The 24718-nt window shown below is 39.7% G+C and overlaps 1 protein-coding gene across 1 annotated transcript in view; it reads left to right on the top strand.

Moving 5' to 3' along the window:
- The window catches only part of LOC119798367 (retinoic acid-induced protein 1), an 83758-nt gene that overhangs the window by 4583 nt on the left and 54457 nt on the right, over window positions 1-24718 (top strand). The window contains exon 2 of the mRNA XM_038307801.1: window positions 16754-16861. The gene's annotated coding sequence lies outside the window, so the exon portion shown is untranslated. The remainder of the gene's footprint in view (window positions 1-16753; window positions 16862-24718) is intronic.

The raw sequence follows: 24718 nt of genomic DNA, 5'->3' as shown, positions 1-24718 counted from the left end.
TTTGCAAGGCCCTGTGGCTCGGATAATCACACGGCAGCTTATGTGTTTATGAAAAATAACAGAGCACTTGAAATCTGCCAACTCCAAATTGTGTTTTCTATGGCTTTATTGTGAATTGCAGGCAAAAGTGTAAACACATGGTGTTGGCAGCATGATGTCGCGCCCAAACCCAAGGACGAACTGAAAGAGATCCTCTTCATCTCAGACACTTAGACTTCATCTTTATGGGCATACTGAGAGCAGGCGGTTTATATCCAGGACCTCAGATCATATGCAGAGTGACAGGGCGGGTACAGGCTGTTCCAGTGAACAGAATACTGTCGCTTCTAACCTAGATCTGATTACACACTGATGCCCCCTCTCGCACACACACACACACGACTGTGTTTGCGAGTGCATCTGGCCCACACTTGGGCCTTAATGCAGTTTGCAGGTAATATGTTTTTATTGGACTATCCCGGGCAGTGTCAGCGCAGTGTGTTTGTTGAGTGATGGCCAATGTGTTCCCCTCTGCAAGAGGAGAGGGAAGGAAAGAGGAGAGGAAGAGCAAGAGGTTACTGCAGGGGAGAGAGGGAGGAGGGGAGAGGAAAGGCTCATCTGTATGCTGGTTACTGTGAGCCGCTTGTTTGATCTTGAGGGAGTACTTAGTGCAGGATGGCGGGATGCTGCAGAGTATGGGAGGCAAAAATAAGCTTCCTGCATCAGTGTGTATAGGTCTATGTGTGTGTGCGTATATGCAATTAGGTGCAAGGTGTTGGGTGCGGCACTTTGCTCATTAAAAGCATCTGGATGATGTCCAGCTCTGTGCAGTTCATCAACTGTCCTTCGCGTCCCTCAGCATCTTCCTCCTCTTTCCTCTCCTCTAAGCTGTTTTCTTCCTCTTCATCATCTCATCCCTGCCTCGCTGCATCAAAACAAGGCTTTACACTGCCGCTGTCGCTGCTAGACAGAATTAGGAAGAGGCTGGGGGTTGTTGAGGGGCGGTGGTGGTGGTGGGCCGTCTTTTCATCGCTGATGAGTATTTGATCACATGTGTCTCATTAAAGGGGAATAAATAGCGCTTGTAAAAGATCAGTAATCAACACATTTTGTGTGTATCCATGCTAATAAGTGTTGGTGCGAGGCCTTAAAGGCATCTCACATATGACTGTGACTGGCAATGCTCTTTGCAACGTGATGTGTCCATGAGAAAGACAGTTTGTTTTCAAATTTATTGAATGAGAAACTGATATACATTGTACATCCTTTCCAATGTAAAACAACGCTTACAGATTTATGTCTCTTTTTCCTTTACTGTAAGGAAATGCACAACGAGAACTAGGTGAGATGTCGCACCTGAAGGCTGTGACATCACTCACACGTCCCGATCCACTACAATGTGCAGAGTTATGTCTGCGTTTTTAAAGGATTTTGGCCAAATTTTGCATATGTAAGGATCCGAGTTGGCTGTACAGCTGTCAGCACCAAGAAAGGCTGTAATTATAGTAATCTAGTAATTTTAGAGTGTGTTTTTAGGTACTTAAGTGGAAACGCATTTATAAGTGGAAGTGTGCAAGGAAATAAGAGTTGCAGCTGGTTGGCTTTCTTAAGGAGAAAATATACGAAAAGAGAGCAGTTAATCCAGGAACCTAACAAAAAGTTTTAAAGGGAGGATGTAATGATTGGAGTCTTTCCCTTGCCTATCAGATAACCGATTTTCTTTTAGCTCTGAGTTTTTGATTCAGATTTATATTATAAAAAAGGAACTGAAGACAGTGCATTTAATATTGGGTGTTGCAAAATGGCTGAAAATGTGCTATGAAATAAGGCTTTCATATCAACTTATATCGATAGTTATGTATTGGTGTGAGTTTGTTCATCAATATATAGAGAGGCCCTTAAAATCCTTCAGTTAATTGTTTATTTTTCTTTTTTTTGTTTTACTTTTATTTTTGTGCTCTCTTATATTCTATTCTGCATGTTTTTCTTTTTCTTAAAACTCCCTTATTTTGTTCCTGCTTTACTAGCAATAATTTACATTGCATCATTATAAACTACAGGCTGTATGTCAATGTCTTTGTGCTTAAAGTGCTTAACAATCCATAAAACTTAGTTCTCATTTCATATTATTTATTAACTTTATTAAATTAAATAACATTTAAAATCTCAATAATATGATGAAATTCCATTTCACCATATTTTTGCCCAATGATTCTTACATCTCTTAATTTAATCTCTTATGCATTAGTAACCTTTGTTCTGTTTTTTTTGTTTGTTTACTTTGCTTTTCAACTTTCTTTAATTTATTGTTAGTTTGTTTTTTCCAGCTGTTCTCTGAGGAGATAAACCTTCTGTAAGACTGAGGTGTGATTGAAAAAAGGAAAAAGACTAAAAATCGGATATTAATATATGCCTCTCCTTCCTTTCTTAAGTTGTTTTGCACTATTTGAAGGTTTCCCATAAACAGTTTGACATGTTTTATTTACTTTATGAGGGCGTCATCATGCATACATATTTGCACATATTGAAGAATAAAACAAACAGTTTGATTAAAAAAAGAAAAGTGCAGGAAGTGTGATGGGACCAGGCGTTTGTTTTGGAAGCAGGTTCTGTCATTTGCTTGTCTCCTGGGTTCTGATCAGCAGCAGCACTTTGAAAACTTTTCTACCCACCTTCCTTCCCTCCTGTGACTTCAAACAGCTGCTGCGGTTACATAACGCAGCATTAAGGATAAGTCAGAGGAAAGATAAAAGGAGCAAGGAGGGAGAAATGTGGAAGAACATGACACGAAATAGACTCATCTTCTCTCTCATATCCCTCGTCTGATCATTCATCTCTGATTTAAAAACTGCAAGTCCATAAAAACTATTTGCTTTGTCTTATATTTGCCTCTGATTTGTCCAATTTTATCACTGCTAAATTTAGGACGAATAAAAAACTAAATGAAGGTTGAAGGATGCATGGCTTTATCTAAGCTTTCATTGATTTAAAAGGTGAAGAAAAGAAGATCATGCATCTGTCCTGATGTGGCAGTCTGTGGGAGTGGGGCTTGAACTCAGAACCTCAGGATTCCAAGCTCTGCCCTAACCACTAGCTCACCTCTCCCAAGTTGTGATATTTGTTAGGTTTTTGATTAGCTGTTGAATGAAAGAAGTAACACTATTTTTCTGGTTTGGCAGAGGTTATGGTTGGATTGCAGAACCAAGACATGCAAACTTATCAGATGCACTGGGCCCCTTTAAAAAAACAATTGCAGCAGTAGAATCATCACACAGATCAGGGTTTCAGATGTTGATATTTTCACAAAATGAGCTATGCTTGTTTCTGAAAATGTTTTTTTTTTTTTTTTTCAATAATGGCTATGTATAATATGAGATGTCCCTATTCGATGTCCAACATCCAATATCAGCCAAAAAAATCTAAATACAGTTGTGCTTGAAACTTTACATACCTTCCAATTAGAAAAAATTATAAATTCACATTCATTAATAAAACTGATAAAGTAATAATGAATAAAAATATATAGTAAATGATCATTTCGTAAAATAAAATATAAATTTTTAGTTAAAAAAAAGAATCTGTCCCAGACAAATATCAGTACCTTTCTCATGAACAGTGAACCATCATACCTGTCAACAGGTGCACAAATCTGACTGAACATTTCCTGAACATTACAGAAAACACCTGATTTCAGTGATTGCCTCACAGTTTTACTGAACATTTTAGTTGAATTGTTCTCATACATATTTTTCTTGAACAACTGTTTTCTGTTTCAGTTATATCACTTGATCAAGACATTTCAGTAATTCCACATTTTGAATTTATAAAGCTTCCTGAATGGGAAGCAAAACGTCTTCAAACTTGGAAAAAAAGCCAAGTAGATGGTTTTTATTTATCTTTTTATGAAATAACTACTACTTGGATGACTGAGCCTTCACCAGCATCATTCCACGATATTAGTAATAATGGTATATAATTCGTTCTGATGTCGTATTTAGTCGACCTTTGAAAAATGTGTGATCCTAAACAGATATTAGTCATGCTTAAAATATTTTTACGATACCCCTCCAAATCCAATTTGGTTTCGGGTTGGGTAGCATGTTAGCCCATTTTAATCTTTGTGACAGCACTTTATATTATATGCTCCTCTCTATGGTACAGCGTGAATTTTCTGCCTGTGAATTAGCTTCCATGGCAACCAGTGGAACACAGTAAGCCAGCCAGGTGGTGAAACCAATGAACGCTGCTCTGCATGTGGGATCTGAAAGTAATCAACAGCCTGATGCCAGATCTGCATATAGCAGCCATGCTGGCATGCTGATAGGACTTGACAATACGGTGTTGCTGTGGTGATAAAAGCGATGCTGGATTGAAATTTGGGCAGCGGACAATATAAATAAACAGCTGCCAGTGTGATAATGGGGTCTCTCTCTGTCTGACACTCCCCCGGCTTGTTTGCTGCTGCTTCTTATCTTCCTGTACTCTTTTAGTTCATTTGTGTCTATAGTACTGTAAAAAAAAAAAAAAAAAAAAAAAAAACTTCATATTATCGATCAAATTTCAATATCAGGGTAACTACAGAAAAATAATGTTCTGGTGATTATTTTATTATTTTATAAAAGCTGACAGATTAAAACGTTATTATCGTCTCAACTTAACAAATGCTTCACAGACTCTTCACAGCAAACCCCCCCCCCCCCCCCCCCCCCCCCATCAATATCAGTCAATAATTATATTACGTCTCAGTGAACGTAGGTAGGCCGCCATGGCTTTGCTTCAACTTAGCCACATTAGATTGGTTTTGAGAATTAATGCTAGCTTAATCATTATGTTCCATTTAATTCCAGACTTCAGTTCTCTAAATCCCAAGCCTTCTATATGATTTTCAGGCGTTTCTCCTGTTTTGAAATTGGACCTTCTGATATGTTTAACATCATTGTCCTGCTGCATAGTTCACAGCACAATAAGGTTGTACATCACGACCATGAAGAAGCAAGGCAGCCCTAGATCAAAGCACCACAACCAGCCTGTTTGAGTGTCCGCCATTTTCTGAAATTCTGGCTTAGCTTTAAATTTGACATAACACTGAGTTATCCCACAGAAAATAAAAAAATTTTAGAGCGACCTTTGTGTTCTTTCGGTCACCAGAAGTTTTTGACAACTCTCATTAAGACCTTCTTTGTCCTTCTTACTTTTGAACCATGAACAGTGGTGTTACCTCAGGTGACGCTCTGCAACACTTAAGGAGTGGCTTTAATTGTGACCTCCTGGATGAGTCATCAACTGGCTCTAATAGTAATTTTGGTTAACTGGCCAATCCATAGAAGTTCCACCTTAGTTTGGTGGGGTTCTTTGTTTATTAAGAGAGGTTTTCTTTTAGGGTCGTCCTACAGCCTTCTCAGACAGTAAGGGGACAAGACATCCTGGATGTGTTGCTCATCCATAATAGTAGGTGGACAGATGTAAGGTTGTCTCTTTTAAAATTCTTTTGATTTTGGCATGTTTTGTTGATTTTTTTTTTTTTTTTTTTACATCATATTGTTTTCATTCGGGTTCTGTTTGGTTGATTTTTCTTTTATTCTGCAGGTTTGGCAGAAATTAACCCAGGGGGTTGATGCTGTTTTATGCAAGAGACAAAAATGTAGTGAAGCACATTTTATTCATGATTGAATTATAATCTTTAAAGTGATTTAGCATAATGGACCTGGTTACCTTTTCATTTTATATTAAACTATATTTATTTAGATTACATTTTTCTAAAGTTAGATCAAATTCTGATAGTTTGAAACATACAAATTTGACCCAAAAAATAGAAACACAAGAGTCAGAGGACTCCAAAGCACTTTGCACAAGATTCAGTCATTCTCTCACATATTTACACACTGATAGTGGTAAGCTATAATGTAGCCACACAGCTGCCCTGGGGCTCACTGACAGAAGCTTGGCTGGTAAACGCAGGCACCAACGGAGGAAACCAGAGCTGGAGTTCGAACCAGCAACCCTCAGGCATTTAATATCAAATGTAAACAACTCAAAGTCTGTGATGAACTGGAATATGTATTCATCAAGTCACATAGTAAGCTGTTTCGGCTCAGTTCAACTTTCTCTGACAAGCAACAAATCGAAATATGATAGAATTGATAAACAAAGCAGTCATAGTACAGACGTCAGAGATGGACATGTATTTGCATCCCCCAGGAGGGATGTTCAGTCACCTAGACGGAGGGCTAGGCAGAGTATATTCGGGATCTGGCTAATTGCTGATGTTCTCATGCAGAGAAAACACGGGAGAAATGCTAATAAATCCTCTTCCTCTCCGCCTGACATGTCCATCGACTGTCTGAGCCGTAGTCATGGTAGCCGGGAGGCGAGTACACATACACACACACACAAACCACCTGAGGCTTAACCACTGATAAGCCTAAGCCGAATTTACAAATTTAATTATAGAAGGATATTATCAATGATCAGACTTCTTACAATACATTTCCACCTCACTTAACAAAACATAATGGATTCCTATCTGTTTTTTTTGGGGGGGGGTGAGAGAAAACTGCATAACAGAAGAACAGGAAGTTGGGAAAAACCAGAACATTGTAGCAACCATGTATGTATTAGTCTTTGCGCTCATCTGTGTGCTTGCAAAAGGAATCAAGATCAAGTACCAAAAAGTCAGCCTTAAGCCTGGATTTCCATGTATGCACACTCCTGAATTCCCCGTCACATTCACCCATGAACTCCAGCAGAAGCAGCAACTCTCCCCTACACAGGCCACATAGCTATGCATACTAAAAAGACCAGGGGAGAAAGAGGGGCAAAGAGCAAAGAGGGAGACGGAGCGAAGGATAGATTGATGAAGGTGGAGAGGCCAGCGACAAGGTTTCGTGGAGCCGTAGAGATCTGTAATGAGATCTCTGTGAGTCAGACAGGATGCTGCATGCATATCCTGCACGGATAAGAGACAGCCAACAGAGAATGCATTAGAATACATTAGCCTAGCTGGCTAATAACAAAATCAGTGTCGATTTCATTACCGTTAGGCAACATCCAACACAGTGGCACTCACTGATATCTCAAAAAAAAAAAAAAAAAAAACAATCAGGACAGTATATCCGGCTGGTGGGACTACTTTTGGCACGGAATACTTTGCAGCTACCTTAGCAGTTTTCCCCTTAGCGTTAAATTAGAAGAGGTGAGTGCTGACCCGGAGTTGCTTTTAGCGCGTTAGCCTATATCAGAGAGTGAGTCACGAGTTTCGCCGAGAGAAGCTGGGGCACAAATTTAAACATCAGAGCAGTCAACAAACCCTGGGCTATCTCTGTGGCCATATTTATTCATGTGGTTCGACACCCACCCACTCACACACATACACAACCACCAGCACACACACGCAGAAAAACCAACTAAAGAGGCACATATGGAGTTCATTTAAAACTGAAGCACATAAAAGCAGGTGTATGAGATGTTTATATGAATTCTGTAAAAAGTATGAAAGTGATTCCACGTACATGTTATCAATCATCACTGACTTTCAGTAGATGGATGTACCACATACCTGAAGGTACAGATGATATTTTCCACTCCATTGGAGTCTAAACATCATATTCAGTTCTGGTTTTCCAGTGCTGCTGGTGCTTAGATAAGATCTGTTCATCTGAAACCTTGACAAATGTAAATAGCTGTTATTAAAGGGACAATAAAATAAATGATGTGGTTGGGATATTTAAAATCCATTTATAATCTATGATCTTTACCAAAAAAAATCTGAATAAAACAGAGTCAAATATTAACTATATATGATGCTTGGAAACGTGGAAAAACCAAACCAATACTTATATAGATCCATCTCTAATTGAAGTTTAGATCCGGTTTGAAGAATTAATTTTTCTGTTCTTTCTTTTTTTCTAAACAGTTGTTCATTAGGAGTTCACTAAGTCCAGATATCTATACCTTATTTAAGTTGCCATTTTGTAAATATGGTAAAGCTGGGTAAAAGGGCCACAAAATCTGAAAATTCACTTTCTTTCCTGCTACAGGTAAGCATAAAAATGAAATAAAATGAATTACTTGGTTTTAGATTCAGATGGATTTTGAAGTAAAAAGGCTTTTTTTCTTTTAAAAGGGTGTAGCCTAAAAACGTAGAAAGTTTTTAAATATAACCATCCCTACAGGCTGGCACTCTACAGCATCTAAGCCCTGTGCTTAACAGTGTTGTGCGCGCCGCTGTTTCCACCCTTTAAGCTTAAAACTGAAAACATAGCTCCGCAAAACACCTGCTGCACATAGACGTCAGTGTTATTGGAGATCCATTGGTGTGCTCTCGAAAGCACAGTAAATGGATTTCCTTTTTATTTCCTCACCTGGCAATCTCTAGGCTCTGTGGATCTGTAACAAGTAGACTTTCCTTGGACTGTTTAAAACGCGTAAATAAGGCGTACATCTCTCCCTTTCTGCTCTTTCTATTTCTACTCCATCACAGATCCATCTTTCCTTATGGTAATCTGCTTCTACCATTCCAACTTTTTTTTTCTGCTTTTTGAATCATCCTTGTCTCACCCTATCTTCTACCTTCGAGGCTTCATCTTCCGCTGTCTCTTTCTACTACTTCATTGACCAGACTTTTTTCCCCAATTCCTTTTTCTTTAACCTTTTATGCTCCCAACTTCCTCTTCTCTTCCTCTCCCTGATGGGCACAGATGCCTCTCTTTCTCTTTCACACAGGGTGTCTCTGTTTCGCTCCATCAATATCCTACCCTCAACACCTCCCTTCCCTCCCTCTTGCTCCTGCCCCTTCTGCCTCTTCTTTTCTGTTTTACCCCATATACAGGTGCTGGTCATAAAATTAGAATATCATGAAAAAGTAGATTGATTTCAGTAATTCCATTTAAAAAGTGAAACTTGTATATTATATTCATACATTACATACAAACTCATATATTTCAGATGTTTATTTTGTTTAATTTTGATGATTACAAATGACAACAAATGAAAATCTCAAATTCATCATATCAGAAAATTAGAATATTGTGAAAAGGTTCAAAATTGATGGCCCCTGGTGCCACACTCTAATCAGCTAATTAACTCAAACCACCTGCAAAAGCCTTTAAATGGTCTTTCAGTCTAGTTCTATAGGCTACACAATCATGGGGAAGACTGCTGACTGCTGAGCTCAGTGTCCAAGCACATTAATAGAGTGGCGAAGGGAAGGAAAAGATGTGGTCGAAAAAAGTGTACAAGCAAGAGAGATAACCGCACCCTGGAGAGGATTGTGAAACAAAACCCATTCAAAAATGTGGGGGAGATTCACAAAGAGTGGACTGCAGCTGGAGTGAGTGCTTCAAGAACCACCACACACAGACGTATGAAAGACATGGGTTTCTGCTGTCGCATTCCTTGTGTCAAGCCACTCTTGAACCACAGACAGCGTCAGAAGCGTCTTGCCTGGGCTAAAGAGAAACAGGACTGGACTGCTGGTGAGTGGTCCAAAGTCATGTTCTCTGATGAAAGTAAATTTTGCATTTCCTTTGGAAATCAAGGTCCCAGAGTCTGGAGGAAAAGAAGAGAGGCACTTCATCCACGTTGCTTGAAGTCCAGTGTAAAGTTTCCACAGTCAGTGATGGTTTGGGGTGCCATGTCATCTGCTGGTGTTGGTCCATTGTGTTTTCTGAGGTCCAGGGTCAACGCAGCCACATACCAGGAAGTTTTAGAGCACATGCTTCCTGCAGCTGACCAACTTTTTGGAGATGCAGATTTCATTTTCCAACAGGACTTGGCACCTGCACACAGTGCCAAAGCTACCAGTACCTGGTTGAAGGACCATGGTATCCCTGTTCTTAATTGGCCAGCAAACTCTCCTGACCTTAACCCCATAGAAAATCTATGGGGTATTGTGAAGAAGAAGATGCAATACACCAGACCCAACAATTCAGAAGAGCTAAAAGCCACTATTAGAGCAACCTGGGCTATCATAACACCTGAGCAGTGCCACAGACTGATTGACTCCATGCCACGCCGCATTGCTGCAGTAATACAGGCCAAAGGAGGCCCAACTAAATACTGAGTGCTGTACATGCTCATACTTTTCATGTTCATACTTTTCAGTTGGCCAACATTTCTATAAATCCTTTGTTTTTATTGGTCTTCAGTAATATTCTAATTTTCTGATATGATGAATTTGAGATTTTCATTTGTTGTCATTTGTAATCATCAAAATTAAACAAAATAAACATCTGAAATATATGAGTTTGTATGTAATGTATGAATATAATATACAAGTTTCACTTTTTAAATGGAATTACTGAAATCAATCTACTTTTTCATGATATTCTAATTTTATGACCAGCACCTGTACATTTGCCCATCTTTACTTTGCATTTTCTTTTTTAAACCAATCTGCTTCTCTTCTTATTTTTCTTACCCTCAGAATATTACATGTTTTTATTGGGACTGCTCTTCTGTTCTCATTTATTTGTAATTGTCCATAGCACTCTCTAGCATGATGTATAATTACACATTAGTGTGTCAGATAGGTTTATAAATCCACATTAACCTTCTCTTGATTATATTAAATATATCAACATGGTTGCTTTATTTCTCACAAGATCCAAGGGTTTTGAGGAAAGTGGGAAACAGAGCACCTATCAGATTTTACGGTTTTGGAAATCTACCTTTTTCAGATTATTTTAGCTGAGAACAGAAATTTTAGACTATTTAAGGTATTTTATTTATTAGCTCAAGGTTAGTAGTGAATCCAGACTAAATTTAATTGTATTATGAAGCATACATATTTTAATTTGATGTCAGAATCGTAATTACGTGTAAGTGTATTTTTAACCTTACCTTAAATCTGCCAATATTTCCCCGGCCTAGTTGGTGTTAGTTTCAAACCATTAAAGAAAAGCTTTGCTGTGCTCTCTTTAGCCTTCCTGTTATCTGCTCTCACAGCCTGAATAACTGCAGACATGTCTTAAAATGTTATTTAAAACATTGTGTTCTCTAACATATTTCTTCATTTTCCTGTTCTTCAGCAAGTCCATTTTAAACACCTCACTATAGCACCACTGAGTCATTTCCGCATTAATCCAATTTGCAAACCCTGATAGCATGTCCAAGGGGTTGACTTAGAAAAAGTTTGTAATTTTGAGTTTCTGTCCAGATGGTTATCATTTAGGGTGTATCAAGCTGAAAATCAACACATTCTAGTTTTTTACACTGGAATATATATTTCAAAAGATATTTTTCTCTATGTTTAAAAATTCTGATGAACTTCCCATGCATTTTTACAACAGGAAAATGATAGCTCTTCCTGGTGATACATTGGGCTCCATCTTACCTTTGTCTCGTCATTAACAAGGAGCCGCCATTGTTTCGTGGAAAATTCATCGATATGCATGGCAGCAGCCACCTTGTGTTTGTTTGTGCGTACATGTCCACCACAGCAGGCGACCAGATGCTGAATGCATCTGGTCGCCTATGTTTCCTCATCTCTTGCGACAGAGACATACGCCATCTTGCTCTTACCCCTTCGTCTATTTTTGTCATCTTTTTGCACCCCTCGGCGCCTCCATAGCCCTAACTTCTTCAGTCTGTCTCACTCTCTCGGTGTCTATGTCCTTCGGTGTCTGCAGCCAGCTGTGTCTTCGGGCCATTAGAGCTGCCCACCCCAACTCCTCCCCTACCCCCTCTTTTCTCCCCCTCGCCTCCATCCATTTTCCCCATCACTGATTCTCCCAGCAGACTTTACTCCCTCCCCCCCTTCTCGCCCTGAATTATCCACCACCCATCGCACTCCTCTGTCCCCCTGACCACCGGGGCTCCATTGTCACAGCAGCTGCCGATTACAGCCTCGTCTTCAGTCCAGCTCTCACCGCTGCACCAAATCAAGTGTCTGGATTCAGGCATATGTGTGAATTTAGAAAGAGATTAGAGAAAATGCACCACAAACCCACCAGCAGACACGTAGATTAAAAATTTTGTCCTAACACAGCATCTCGACATTTTGCTCTTGAAAGCTTCACACACGTCCATAAACCGTTAAATCCACACTGTCAGCATCCTCCCCGTGATGTTTATGTAAACATCTCATTGTGCTGCTCGCCTCTTGCGGCCGCCTTTCCGTTATGAAAAGTTATTGCACTGCATAATGTAGCCCCATTTACTTTCCTGCGCAGCCACCCCAACGCACTCATCATAATAAAACCGTGATTGATCCACTTCCTCGGTGGCTTACTGATGCTTAGATAATCTTGGGCTTTCAGACACAGCCGAGCAGAGAGAAGGCTGGCTTTCAGAGAATGGGCTGCTGCATATCCAGTAATCTGTGTGGTCAGCAAGAAAGAGTCAAAGACAATCCAGAAAGCTATGCATAATGACATCATGTCAGGCAGGTTTGGTTCTTCAATCTTATAAAGTTAAGGTAATAATAGCACTAAACTGAAATTGTACATCTTTCTTTTTTGTTTACTGCTGCTTCCAAGGTTTCTTCCCTCTTTACCAATGACTTTCACTTCCTTCCTTGGCCTTGTACCTGATTGTGTCGACCTTGTGCAGTCTGTACTTCAAAAATAAAAATAATGGACCAGTGGGACATATCCAGCACAGATCTCTCAGGATCATCCTTCAGCTGGTTGTGGATGCCTCATTCTTACCCGTGCACCATTTGTTTCTGCTTTAAGCAATAAAAGCATCAGTGCTGTGCTGAAAAAACTTTCACTAACTTTTGCATTCTGAACTAGACTGACTTCTAGGTGCCCACATTGAGTTTGACTAAATCTGTTCAAAGATGGTAAATGTTTTTAACATTGTGCACTTTTGTGAAATGCTTCTTGCTTGTAGGCTGATGTCCGTTTGCAGAGATCAATCATCACAAACACTACCAGTTCTATAAGCATTGAAAAAGAGGATGGTAAAATCTTCCTGATAAACAGATGAATATTGAAATTCCTGCACAGACTGAAAGTGGATCAAACAACAGAGCATGTTGCTTGTTGTGTTGCATTTTTTGGGGATTAAAAGGAATGATTCTCTTTGGAATCCACCTTGTTTTTTTAAACCATTTGACTTATTTATATTTTATTTAGATTTACAGAGTACGTTTGAAACTTGCCATTTATAAAAGTCTGCAAACAAGATGCCCAAATGTCTACTTTTAAATAATTTAGTTCAAAATCTTTTTTAGCATCTGATTTTTGGAAGCAAATTTTGCAACTAAATATAGTTAGGCCAAAATATCTATATTTTTCTACATATCCTTTTTTGAACTCCTCATGTTAAATGTGGTTGCTTGCAATACAAACATACATAGCACCATTCAGGTTAATTTAAATGAAAATATCGTTTTTTCTATGTGATTTGCTAACCACAAGAGGGCGCACCTGCCCCCTTTGCACCACTCTCACAGCTTGGTTAGTTTTCCCAAATCTACACAACAGGTGACTCCAGAACTACTTCTTTTCTTATATAAAAATAAGACTCAACTTTATTTAAGTAGCTCAAAATATGTTATCTTCTACTTAATTAATTAGACCATATTGCAGCCCTTCTCTTTTACAAGTAATACTGCTGTATTTCAGTATTACACCCCACAAGTTCTTCTAACACAACTTTGTTCTACTGTCTGAATGGTTTCTTTATGACTTGGTGTGTATGGGTTAGCCATGGTGTATATGCATAAGTAGGCTATATGATTTTAGGTACAAGCAGACATAAAGTGATGGGTGGCACTGAATAAAGCTCACACTGATTTAAATTCATACACAGTTGCATCAACTGCTTTCCTGTCAGCTGACACTCTCCTCTTCCTCTCACCCTGATTCCTCTTCATCTCCATTCTCCTCTGTCTGCCCTTTCTTGCATCCAACCATTAAGTCCACCGTATCGATCAGGTCATTCAATCACTGTAATTCAACCACACTACTGCACTTGAATATGTAAATGAGCCCGTGGGGGTTGCCGCTGTTGCTGTTCTCATGGAAACCTCTTATCAGACACTGAGACATGCTCTCACATTGGCCTCTTTTGGGCTAAGGAAGGAGAGTCAAGGTGAACTGTGTGCATGCATAGATAAGCGTTGGGCTCATGTTAAACTGAAAGTAAAGCGGAGCCAAAATGACCTCACTGCAGCCTTGGGTGAGTGTTAACATTCGGGTGAGTGCGCCTGAAAAACAGAGGCAGAAACGCTGTACGTGTCAGCCGCCTGGCCGCATGCTCTTTGAAGACTCCCTCCCTCAAATCCCCCGCCTCGGTTGAAAGTCTTTCCCCGTCTCTCCGCTGCTTTCTATCTCTCCCTCTGGTCTCTCCATCTCTGCTCTGTCAGTGCAGCCGTCTAATCACACTGACAGGAGAGCAGCACTCTGTGTGGCTTCTGCCGTCTCAAAAGCTTGGCAAGGCACATGGACATAAACACATGCAGAATTCATATATTCTCCATGTTTTCTTATTCTCAAGCCTGCACGTTAGTGGACAGCAAGACATGAACAAACACGGCAAGATGCTTCCTCTCAAATCTGCTCATTCAGTCTTGCATGACCTTAATGTCTGTCTTCACCTTGTCGGTCTCCATGTGTTGGTTTTCTAGGACAGTGTTTGGGCAATGAGATGTTGGTAGAGGGCTATAGGAGATTGCTCCAAGATACAGAGTAAAGTGATGATTAAAAAGATCTTTAAATAGATATGCCTTTTTAAAAATGTAGCATTTATAAATAGGCACCCCAGTATTATTAAACTAATACACAAAATATTGACCTAACAATTTGAAGGATATAATTCTTGCATTTAAAATATTATATTGGATCTACGGGGGCATATGTAGTGCTTTTTGAATTGTTTTACCTTTTTATGTAAGAGTTTTATGCCAAAGTAGATTAACAGTGGCTATAGCAGTTTAATTTTCCTATTAGTTCAACTGGTACGTGGCGGTATATGACCACCTCACAGGTACGGGCATTTACTATATCCCTGCATTCAGGTCTAAATACAACCCACTCAGACATACACCTCTGTAACAGACATCCTGTCCTTTGCTGCCTCAGCATCACTGGCCTCAGGTATCACTGAGTCAGCGCTTTGAATCAAGTGGCTTGAAGACTTCGGTCAACTGGGCCTCCTTTAATTTCCAGTGATAGTGTAAGGATGAAAAATCCTCCGCTATCAACTATCAAAAAATCTATCTGTGTCGTGTCTACCAGGCTCCCACTGCTCACAATCCATGCCTCGATGTGTCTAAGCTAAGCTAGGTGTCACGTTCTATACCAGAACTGCTGTTCCCCACACCTAAACCTTGTTTTTTTAATACATCCTCACTGGCAGATTTTTTGTTCGTTTCTCGTAGTCACATGGAAGAAACATGTTGACTTGTGATTGCTACTACTGCTGTTTAAATATAAACATCTAGATAAATCTTATGATTTGGCCCATATATCACTATGATCAACTGATTGTTGAACTTGGAAATAAATTAACCTCACTCTTAAATGGCACAAAGAGGCTTTTAAAATTTTTCAAAATTACAGTGCTTTCTTCTTCTTCATATTGCGTTGCATGCTTGCAGTCTGTCACCTCTAGAGGGGACCTGAACATTATATCCAGGGAGGAAAAGCCTCACTCAGTATGAAAACATTGTGTATCAATCATAACCAAGCCTTTAGCCCTGTGCCTCGGTGTCTCATGACACTAAGCACTTTGCCAGTGTTGTTCGTGAATGCGTTCAATGAACGGCGTTCATTGGTTACGTTCATATTTTTAGTGAATGGTCAACTGAACGGAGCAATTTTAAGGTAATGAACGTGAACCAGAGACGTTCACTCTGAGAATAATGAACGACACACACATCTCATGTTCGCATTCAATTGATAGCAACACTTTTCATTGGATAAAATCAGGTTTTACAGCACTTTTTATGGCAAATATCATGACAGACCAGCATGTCTATTGCTAATACTAGTCTGCACGATTCGGGACTCATCTACCTGTATTTCTGATATCAGTTTTGCAGCAAACTTGGCAGAGTTTTATGAACTATCAAAGGAAGACTCGGACAAAAAAAAAAACACACGTTTTTGAGCAAACTGTGCCCTCTGGGGCTTAACAGACAAGTCTGTACATAAGCCATGTCTGCTTCAAATTTAAAGCAACACATCAAGTTAAAGCATTGGGAAATATCTGCTACTGAATGATAAATGTATAAAATCCTTTTTGATAAAGATCTTTTCAGCAGAACCTGAATGTACCTGCATATTTCTGAAGTTGTGTGTGATTTGACTAAATAAAGGCTTCACTGCACATACAGTTTACCTTGACTGCATCCATTATTTCCCATTTCTTTTTACATTATAATCACACATTTAAAAGCTGAAATATGAGGTTCTATTGTGTAGGATTGTGGCTTAATTATCCAATTGAACTTGAACTAGTTCATTTATAGGTTTGTAAACTTATATAATTTTTGAAAAAATAAATTGTTACATGGGCTAGTTCATTTTAAGCTGTGTGAACTTTGAGCTCGTTCTTTTTAATTATGAACTGGCAAAACTTTGCGCTTTGCTTGTATTGTTAAAAATTTGTCTGTGGGCGGGTTATGTATTTGATTTGGGTGAGTTGCACTTTAAGTGTTCTAGACTGGCAGACTACTGCAAACTGCTATTGATTTGGCATGGGCCAATGATCACAATAATGTTTATATATATTTTTTTTTTTTTTTTGTGAATGTTTCCCCCATGGTACCTAAAAATAGTAATGAATGGCACCTCTTCTAAATTAATCACTGTTTTTTTAACAGATTTCCAAACAACAACCTCATCTTGTTACGGAGGGGACACATTTAAAGGAATTTGCTTCCTGCAACCATCATACTCAACTGATTGACGGCAAGGAGCAACGGGGGAGGGTAAGAGCTACTATACACAGTTTATATACTCAGAAAACTGGCAGCTCATCAGAAGCTTTTTTTAACTAAAGAAAAATGCCATGGTCCATAAATATATCAGGATCTTATAAAACATCTCTTTTTAAAATGTTCACAAAACTTGGACCCAGACTTTTGTGTTCTTTATGAAGTGAAAAATACAGTAATCAGACACTAATCCATGTCTCCATATATTTAAAATTACTAGAAAGGATTATATGGAGACATAGATTAGTCAAACCAAACAGTTAGATTTTTAAGACTTGTATGAATACTTATGCTTTAAAGCCCAGTTTATTGTGAGTGTTGGACCTTGCAATGCAGTGATCAGGAAATTTAGAACAAAACTAATTGATTGTGATCATTTCATATCCTTTTTTAATGTTGGGACGGCATTAATATTTCCGGAATAGAGAAGATTCCACTCCTTAACATGAAGAGTAAAGCTTCCTAAGCATGCATCAGGACATCATACAATAGTGATATTATTGCTAACTATTGCAATTAAAATATTGCCCTTAATACACCCACATTTTTTCACTTTGTTTTCCTTTACCATTAAACAATGCCCCTGCCACTATGAGGTGTAGTGTCCTTGTCATTAACCTGGCCAAATATATAATTGGAATGCAGAATCTAAATGGAGGAAAAATTTAGGTAACAACTGTTTTTAAAGATATCGTGCAGCTTTAGAGCAATTTATGAACATCAATAGTGTTGAAACACATGATGCTAAACTTGTGACTCAGTAACACAGCCCTGCAGGACTCCATGTAACAGGGTAAACGTATTGGTCAAACATGGGCTGTTTCTTAATTCACAAGAACATGAGTATGGACTTGGGTTCCCGCCAAGTATATTCTCGAGAAGAACACAGGGAAGTATGGACTCGGGGAGAATGGGAGCATGCAGCATAGATATGGGTCAATTGGAACAGAAGCGCACTCATGCCGCACACTCATGCCGCACGCTCATCTGCCGCTTTGGAGGTCCGCTGGTTGCCACGGTCCTGTTATGCAGTGGGTAGCACTGCTGCCTTGCAGCATGAAAATTGCGGGTTTGATTCCTGGGGTCTTTCTGCATGGAGTTTGCATGTTCTCCCCCAGCATGCTTGGGTTTCTCTGGGTACTCCACAGACCAAAAACATGACTGTTAGGTTAATTGGCTTCTCTAAATTCTCCTTAGGTGTGACTGTGTGCATGAATGGTTGTTTGTCCTGTTAGTCTCTGTGTTGCCCTGCAATAGACTGGCCACCTGTCCAGGGTGTACCCTGCCTCTCGCCTGTAGACAGCAGCAGAAAGGCACCAGCACCCCTCGTGATCCCGCTTGGGATAAAGCGTGCCAGAAAATGCATGTATGCACTAAATCAGTAAATCGGCCATATAGCGATGCTTAAAAGTATAATGTTCTTGCCTAAAATTATCTTAAAAACATACTTTTATAGAAAAACGGCAAAAGAAAGGAGAACTTTCAATTTAATTCTCTGAGCTCTGTGGGCATGAACCTGGTAGCTGCTTCTGCCGTGGTGAAACCTGGGACAGCTGTCAATCTCAAGAACGGACAAGTCTGCTCTGATGCATAAAAAAGAGGGAGGGGTGAGAACAACATCCGTTCTCGGTCTTCTTGTTCTTGTGAATTGGAACAGTACTAGGGCTGTGGCTGATGACGTTTTTCAAGTACACAAGCACATGCGACCACACAAGTACACATATTGAGAAACGGCCGTGTTCTGGCTTATACAGACACTGAAACCTCAACTTATTTCAAAAGATAAAGTTTGAACCCACACTACCACTAAATAATGTTACTTAATTGGACTATAAAGGCCACCAGCATCAAAAGCTAGGATAAGATCTTACACAACAAGATCTAACAAGAATGTTTGTTCTTTGTTTTATCCTTTTTTTTTATTTTTAGGATTCTTTTTCACTTTTTAGGATATTAGCTGTAAGATTGAATTTAAACATATAGGCTAACAGCATTGTTCTGTTGTTTGACAAATACAAATGTTTAGGTGCATTCTTTAGAACAACTTGGGGTTAAATTAAATATTCTTAAAATATATTAAACTGGCTGCAGCGTGGTGGGGAAAAAAAATCACTGTTCAATTTGATAATAAAAAAATGTAGGAAGCATTTTTCTCAACTGTGGAAAAAAAATCCAACAAATGTCTCCCACAGAGGTTCTATTTGAACTCAATTTTGGGAGAAAGTGGAAAGCCTGGAGGGCATAAGTGAGAGCACGCTTGCTCGTGCTTGTGGGCATGCATGTGTGTACACAGCACTAGGCAAATGAGCCTGTCAGTATGCAGTGCAGGCCTTTCTCTGGTGGCAGGCAGATGACAGTGCAGTGATTGGGCTGATTTCACCGAGGACGTGAGGGGAAATCTGAAGGCTGCCTCAGGGCTCAGGTGCTTATCATCTCCACACACCGGCTCCCACACAGATTTGGATACATGCGCGCACACAGATAAAAATGGATATTCATATGCATAAGAAACTTTTCAACTCATTGTTAATTCAAACAGGTGGACACTAAGGTAGAGACAACAATTCACTGTTTTAAATTGTGTCACACATTTATTCTATCATTACTACATTAGAGCAGGTCACACCAAAACGGAACCACACACACAGCCACTGGAATGTGTGTGTTTTTTAGTTCAGGGGGAGAGACTTTAAGAACGTTAGCCTAATTCACTTTTTTCATCCATCCCTTCATGTGCTTCTTTTGTTCTTTCCCTTTTTCTTGTTTTCGGAGTCTACAACATTTTGTAAAATGTTTCCTATTTCTTCAAAGAAAGCCTTAAACTACATAGGTTACTTTTAAAAGTTGGACATGCTAAAAACATGGGCAAACCGCTTGGTTCTTGGAACCTAATTAAGCCAGGACAATAAAAGCTGTCTTCTTTCAGTTCCAGGAGCTGCAGTTGTTTAAAATAGATTACCTGTGACAGCTCTTGAGAGACTGTAATGGGAACCCTGAAAGTAGCCTAAGAGGAAACATGACAGGAGATAAATTGAGCATAAAGAGACCGTTAGAACCTTCTGATGTTTTCTTATTGCTGCCAGACATAGAAAGAGACTTAGATTTTGGGTAACCTTTGTTCTATCACCACATCTGGGCATATATCTGTGCTATGTTCATTTTTCTTTCTATTTTTTCTTTATATTCCATCTTAGTCAAATCTACCACGTCTATCTCCGTCAAGACATAACTTAAATGAAACATTTAACATCTAGTTTTCTCATCCCTTTTCTGGCTCTTATCTTTTGCTCATCAGTTTCTCTCATCCTTCCTGCCATCCATCGCATCACCGTTCAGCACTCCCTAGGTCTACCCCTGGCTGTAGTTTTTTCGCTCCCTTTCATCTCTGTCCTTCCCCTCTCCTCTCCCTGGGTCCGACAGATATAAAGCGAGAGGCCAGGGGACAGTGTGAAAAGGCGGAGGACTCGGGTGGGTGAAGATTACAAAGGATATGAGGCCGTGCTGAGGAAAAGTGTAGACAGAACCATTGATAAATTCTGCAGAATGCTTGCTGCGTACTCAGTTTCTTGCTCTCTTTTTCCAGATTCGTTTCTCCTTTCATTTCGAGATAAATGCCCCTGCAGCCTTCAAATGTCAGTTCTGTATAGGAACCTATTAGATGCTTAGCCAGCGCGCCTGACAGCTCTCTTCCTTCCTTCCTCACACTCTTGCCTCCTCACACACATCCAGTACAGAGTGATGGTCTGAGCTGCAGACATTCAGAGCCGGAAAGAAAGACGTAAGATAGACACTGAGGGAGCATTACAGCCAAAAGCCTCCCATGTGCTTTAAGAACATCCACTTCTGTTCCTCTTCGCTGTAACTAAGTATAGAACATTTGCTAAACCACAGTGTTGTATTTAAAGCTGCAGCCGTTAGAAATAATGGTTAATGATGGCGAATTTTACTGTTCTTGCACACAAAGAGCTACCTTATGTCTCGGATTAGAGGGGGAATGCAATCCTTTAAGTATGTTATAGATCTGCCTGCCTCTTAATACGTGAGATATTAAAACATATTTTTATTTTTTTTAACTGACCCCCAAGCATTGATAGAAACTACAGAGTATGGCACAAAACTTAAACGGGTTTCTGACATGCCCGTGCCATTACTGAAACTAAAATCAACCCAAAATGTTCTTAAACTGAACAGCAGAACAACTAAACATTGTGAAAATGTTTACACCCCTCGTGAAGTTTTACTGAAATGTTGGCAACTCGATGGAAAGAGCTGTACTGCCGATGTTAGAATCTCGTAGGATGGGCTGAAGCCGCTAACAGAGCTTGTTTTTGTCCTTAAATGCTTCCATTCGTTTCATCGTCAACAGAACATCCAAGAACCAAGGTAATTTCCTACTGTATCGAGACAATTTACCGCAGCTCTACGCTGCACATGTAAACACAGCTGATGGGTGTTGTTTAAACACATGAATGAAAAGTAAGAAACACAGAAGGAATATTTAGAATTAGTCCGACTGACCTTATGTGGCCCCTAGGGCCAAAGCTTACTTAGTAACAGACCTTTTTATGGTAACTCTTTGGTTTTTAATGTACATCTAAATAGATTTTTGAGTTAATTTTTATATTGGAAGACTTTAATAAGTGATATAGTTTTTACATTTTAAACAAAAAAACATATGGATTCAGACCATAATGCGGCTACAGAATAAAAAAAGGTGTATTCAGCATATTGGAAGAATATTTGAACACTTTCAGATATCCTAAAGATAATGCCAAAACTACAATGATTTAGAAAAAATGCTGTTTATGTATTAGAAAGGCCCAGTTAAAGTCCACATTTAAATACAACTTAGAATCAAGGGTAGGACTTGAAGGCCGCTGTTGGCAGATGGTCTCTATCTGTTGGGACTTAAGTGATTGTGAAAAAAGAAGATGTAGTGAAATGTTTTATTAAAGGGTAATTACTCAGGGTGGCTAAAATGTAAATGTAAAACAAACGTTTTTGATATATAACTACTAAGGAAAATATTCATTTTGTGTGCTTTTCCTTGCTTCTAAAAACCAACTAAAGTGTCAAGAAAACCATTGAACTCTTTTGTTGCAACACAAAAAAATGTGGAAATGTTCAAGCGATATAAACCCTTTTGATCTGTGATTTAGGCTGAGGCTAAGTGAGTCAGAATGCATTCATGCATGGCTATGCCATCTTCACCATTTTCTCTTATACTAAATAAGATAAACTACCACGAAGTCTAAGTTTCTGAATATCTACCAATTGGAATAATCTTAATACTTTTTTCCCACCGCTGCAACTTGGAAAAAAGGCAGGAATTTCAGTAGCCCAAAATAGAGAGAGGGAGACAGGGAGACTGGCATGAAACAGGGGATTAGGGGCTTAGTTAGCCTGCATGAAATCCCCTTTTCCTCTCGCGCCCTACAAAGGGAAGAAGGCAATTGGCCACATTATGCAAAAAGCCCAGAACTTATTGCAAGGAACAGATGGGAATACTTTACATTTCTGTTTCTCTCTGTTTCTTCGACGTAACAGAGCAGAGCTAGGGAAACGTGACTTTACATTGATTTATGTGACATTACATTTAATAATACAAGCTTTGTTTTTGTCTGGCTTTGGATCTATTCGTAAAAGATGCAGAAATAGTGGGTAGAAAATGAGAAAAAAAGGTGGTATAAAGTGACATTGGCCTGGATACCCGCTGTTGTCTCGCCTGTAGGACAGCCAGCCAACCAGGCGGCTCGGTCAAAGAGAGACAGAGTGAACTGGTGAAGGAAATGAAAGAGAGGGAGTTGCCATGGTAACGTCCTGGGTGATGTGAGCGCTCTTGTTTATCTGTGGTCTTCGGGAACGTGCGCGGCAGGCACGCTCACTGGGCTGATTGTGTGGATGCATACAAGCACACGCATCCAGAATCACGGCCATGCTGGTGGCAATAAGCTGACACTTTTGCAGGTTCCTTTTAAATAAACGGGTGTCAACGAACAACAAACACAAAGCTGCTTAACAAAGCTCTAGCTTACCTGCCCAAAATTACTGAGCCAACAGGAATGGAGTGATGCAAGCTAATGGGCCCCTGTGTGAGATGAAAATGGATAAGGGGAAAGAGAAAAATAGGCAAGGAGATGGGAAAAGGTGGCAGAAAGGGGAATAAAAGGTGACAGGGAAAGAGAGTAGCCTAATGAAAACTCGACTGAAAGGGAAAGAAAAGCCTACCTGGTTTTTAAAACCGAAAATAGCATACCAATGAAATGAAATGGGAATATGAAAATGTGAGAGGAAGAACCGGACTTGACGAGATGTAATGCGGCGAGTGGGAGCGGAGGCGTGCTGCGGTGCTCTCAGAGCGCAGCCCGGGTCCCATGGATCAGACACTGCAGGCACTTTAGTATGTCAAATGTCACACAGAGTAAGTCACGGGGCTGCACGGCTGCACCAGTGTCTCACAGACAAGCGCACACACGTCACTGCATGCAGACGTCCCCACAAAGACACACAGGCTGCTTGTATGCTGAAAAATTTCACGCAGGTGTTTTTCCTAAACAGATAAGGTTGTTTGTATTAACACACAGGGCTAGGTGTTTATATGATAAGGGGGGCGAGCTCACACAGGAATGCGGTACATATATGACCATTACCTGAGATAGATAGACCTCTGCTTGCCGATGCACAATACGCTGTCAGCCTCATTTGCACAATGATAACTTGTGTAGCTGAATGCAGGGTTCCTATTTATTCTGCGTGTGGTGAAAACTAGTGTCGCCCTCCTGAAATAATGAGCGAGCCCTTTCTTTCCCTCAGGACAGTAGACAGCCTCCCTGATCCTGAGGCGGCCTAGATCACAAGTCGATCCATCTCCCTCTTTCTCATTCTGTCTCTTGCTCCCTTTGTGTCTTTGCTTCTCTCTCAATGAATCATATGCACACTACAGCCAGCGGTGCCCTAATAAGCCAACACCCTCTTTGTCCATTTTCGTTACTGTGTTGCTGTCCTGCTGTTAGTTCTTCAGGTTGGAGAGTTTAGACTGGTCAGCAGTCTAACTATAGCCACCCTGCACTGATTTCAGGTACCTAAATGGTATAGTGGAGGATATTCTTTTTCCAGGTGGATCATCAAAATAAATGGTCCTCCTAATTGTCAACCATTCTGGTGATATGCTTATATAAGGCTGTCCTATGTGCTTGACCCCATTTTTACTGACATGGTGGAAAAAATGCAAACTTCTTTTGGAAAGTAAGCTTCTATGAGCAATACAAACAGCAACTTTTAAACAGAGCCTGCATGAGAAGAAAATGGACTCATGCATGCTCTTGCACACGTTTAATAGGTGTTCCCTCTCAGTAGTGGGTACAAGGTTCTGCATGTGCATTTTTTTGTAAAAGTAGAGAGGGCGGGTTATTTCAAAAATAAGGCGAAAATCCTCAACTATACCTTTAAGTAGCATAGACCTCTTAAACCGTGCAGTGACCAATGTTCTGATTGCATACAGCAAAACTGATTAACAAGCAGTTGCAAAGCTATCAGTTTCTCAGTTTGCCACAAATATCCTAGCTGCAATTAGAGTTCCATTCAAAAGTATGTCTTTTTGTGAAAATTTTTTTCACATTTTGCAACATTATAGAATTTATTTATTATTAGTATTATTTAGTATTATTAATGTATGCGGTACACCTATACAGGATGGTGCATATCTGCACAGATGAATACAAATGTTACAAGATTTAAAAGGTTTTAAAAACTGAATATGAAAATTGGGGCATGTATTTGTATTTAACCCCCCTCCTCTACCCCTAAAAAGAATACAATACAATCTTTTCATTGCAGCTGTTTAATGTATTT

The sequence above is a fragment of the Cyprinodon tularosa genome, unplaced genomic scaffold (assembly GCF_016077235.1).
Source record: "Cyprinodon tularosa strain WSP-4 unplaced genomic scaffold, ASM1607723v1 ctg62, whole genome shotgun sequence".
In the NCBI taxonomy this organism is placed as follows: domain Eukaryota; kingdom Metazoa; phylum Chordata; class Actinopteri; order Cyprinodontiformes; family Cyprinodontidae; genus Cyprinodon; species Cyprinodon tularosa.
The sequence above is the reverse complement of the archived record's forward strand: the minus strand, read 5'-3'. Positions and strand labels throughout refer to the sequence as shown.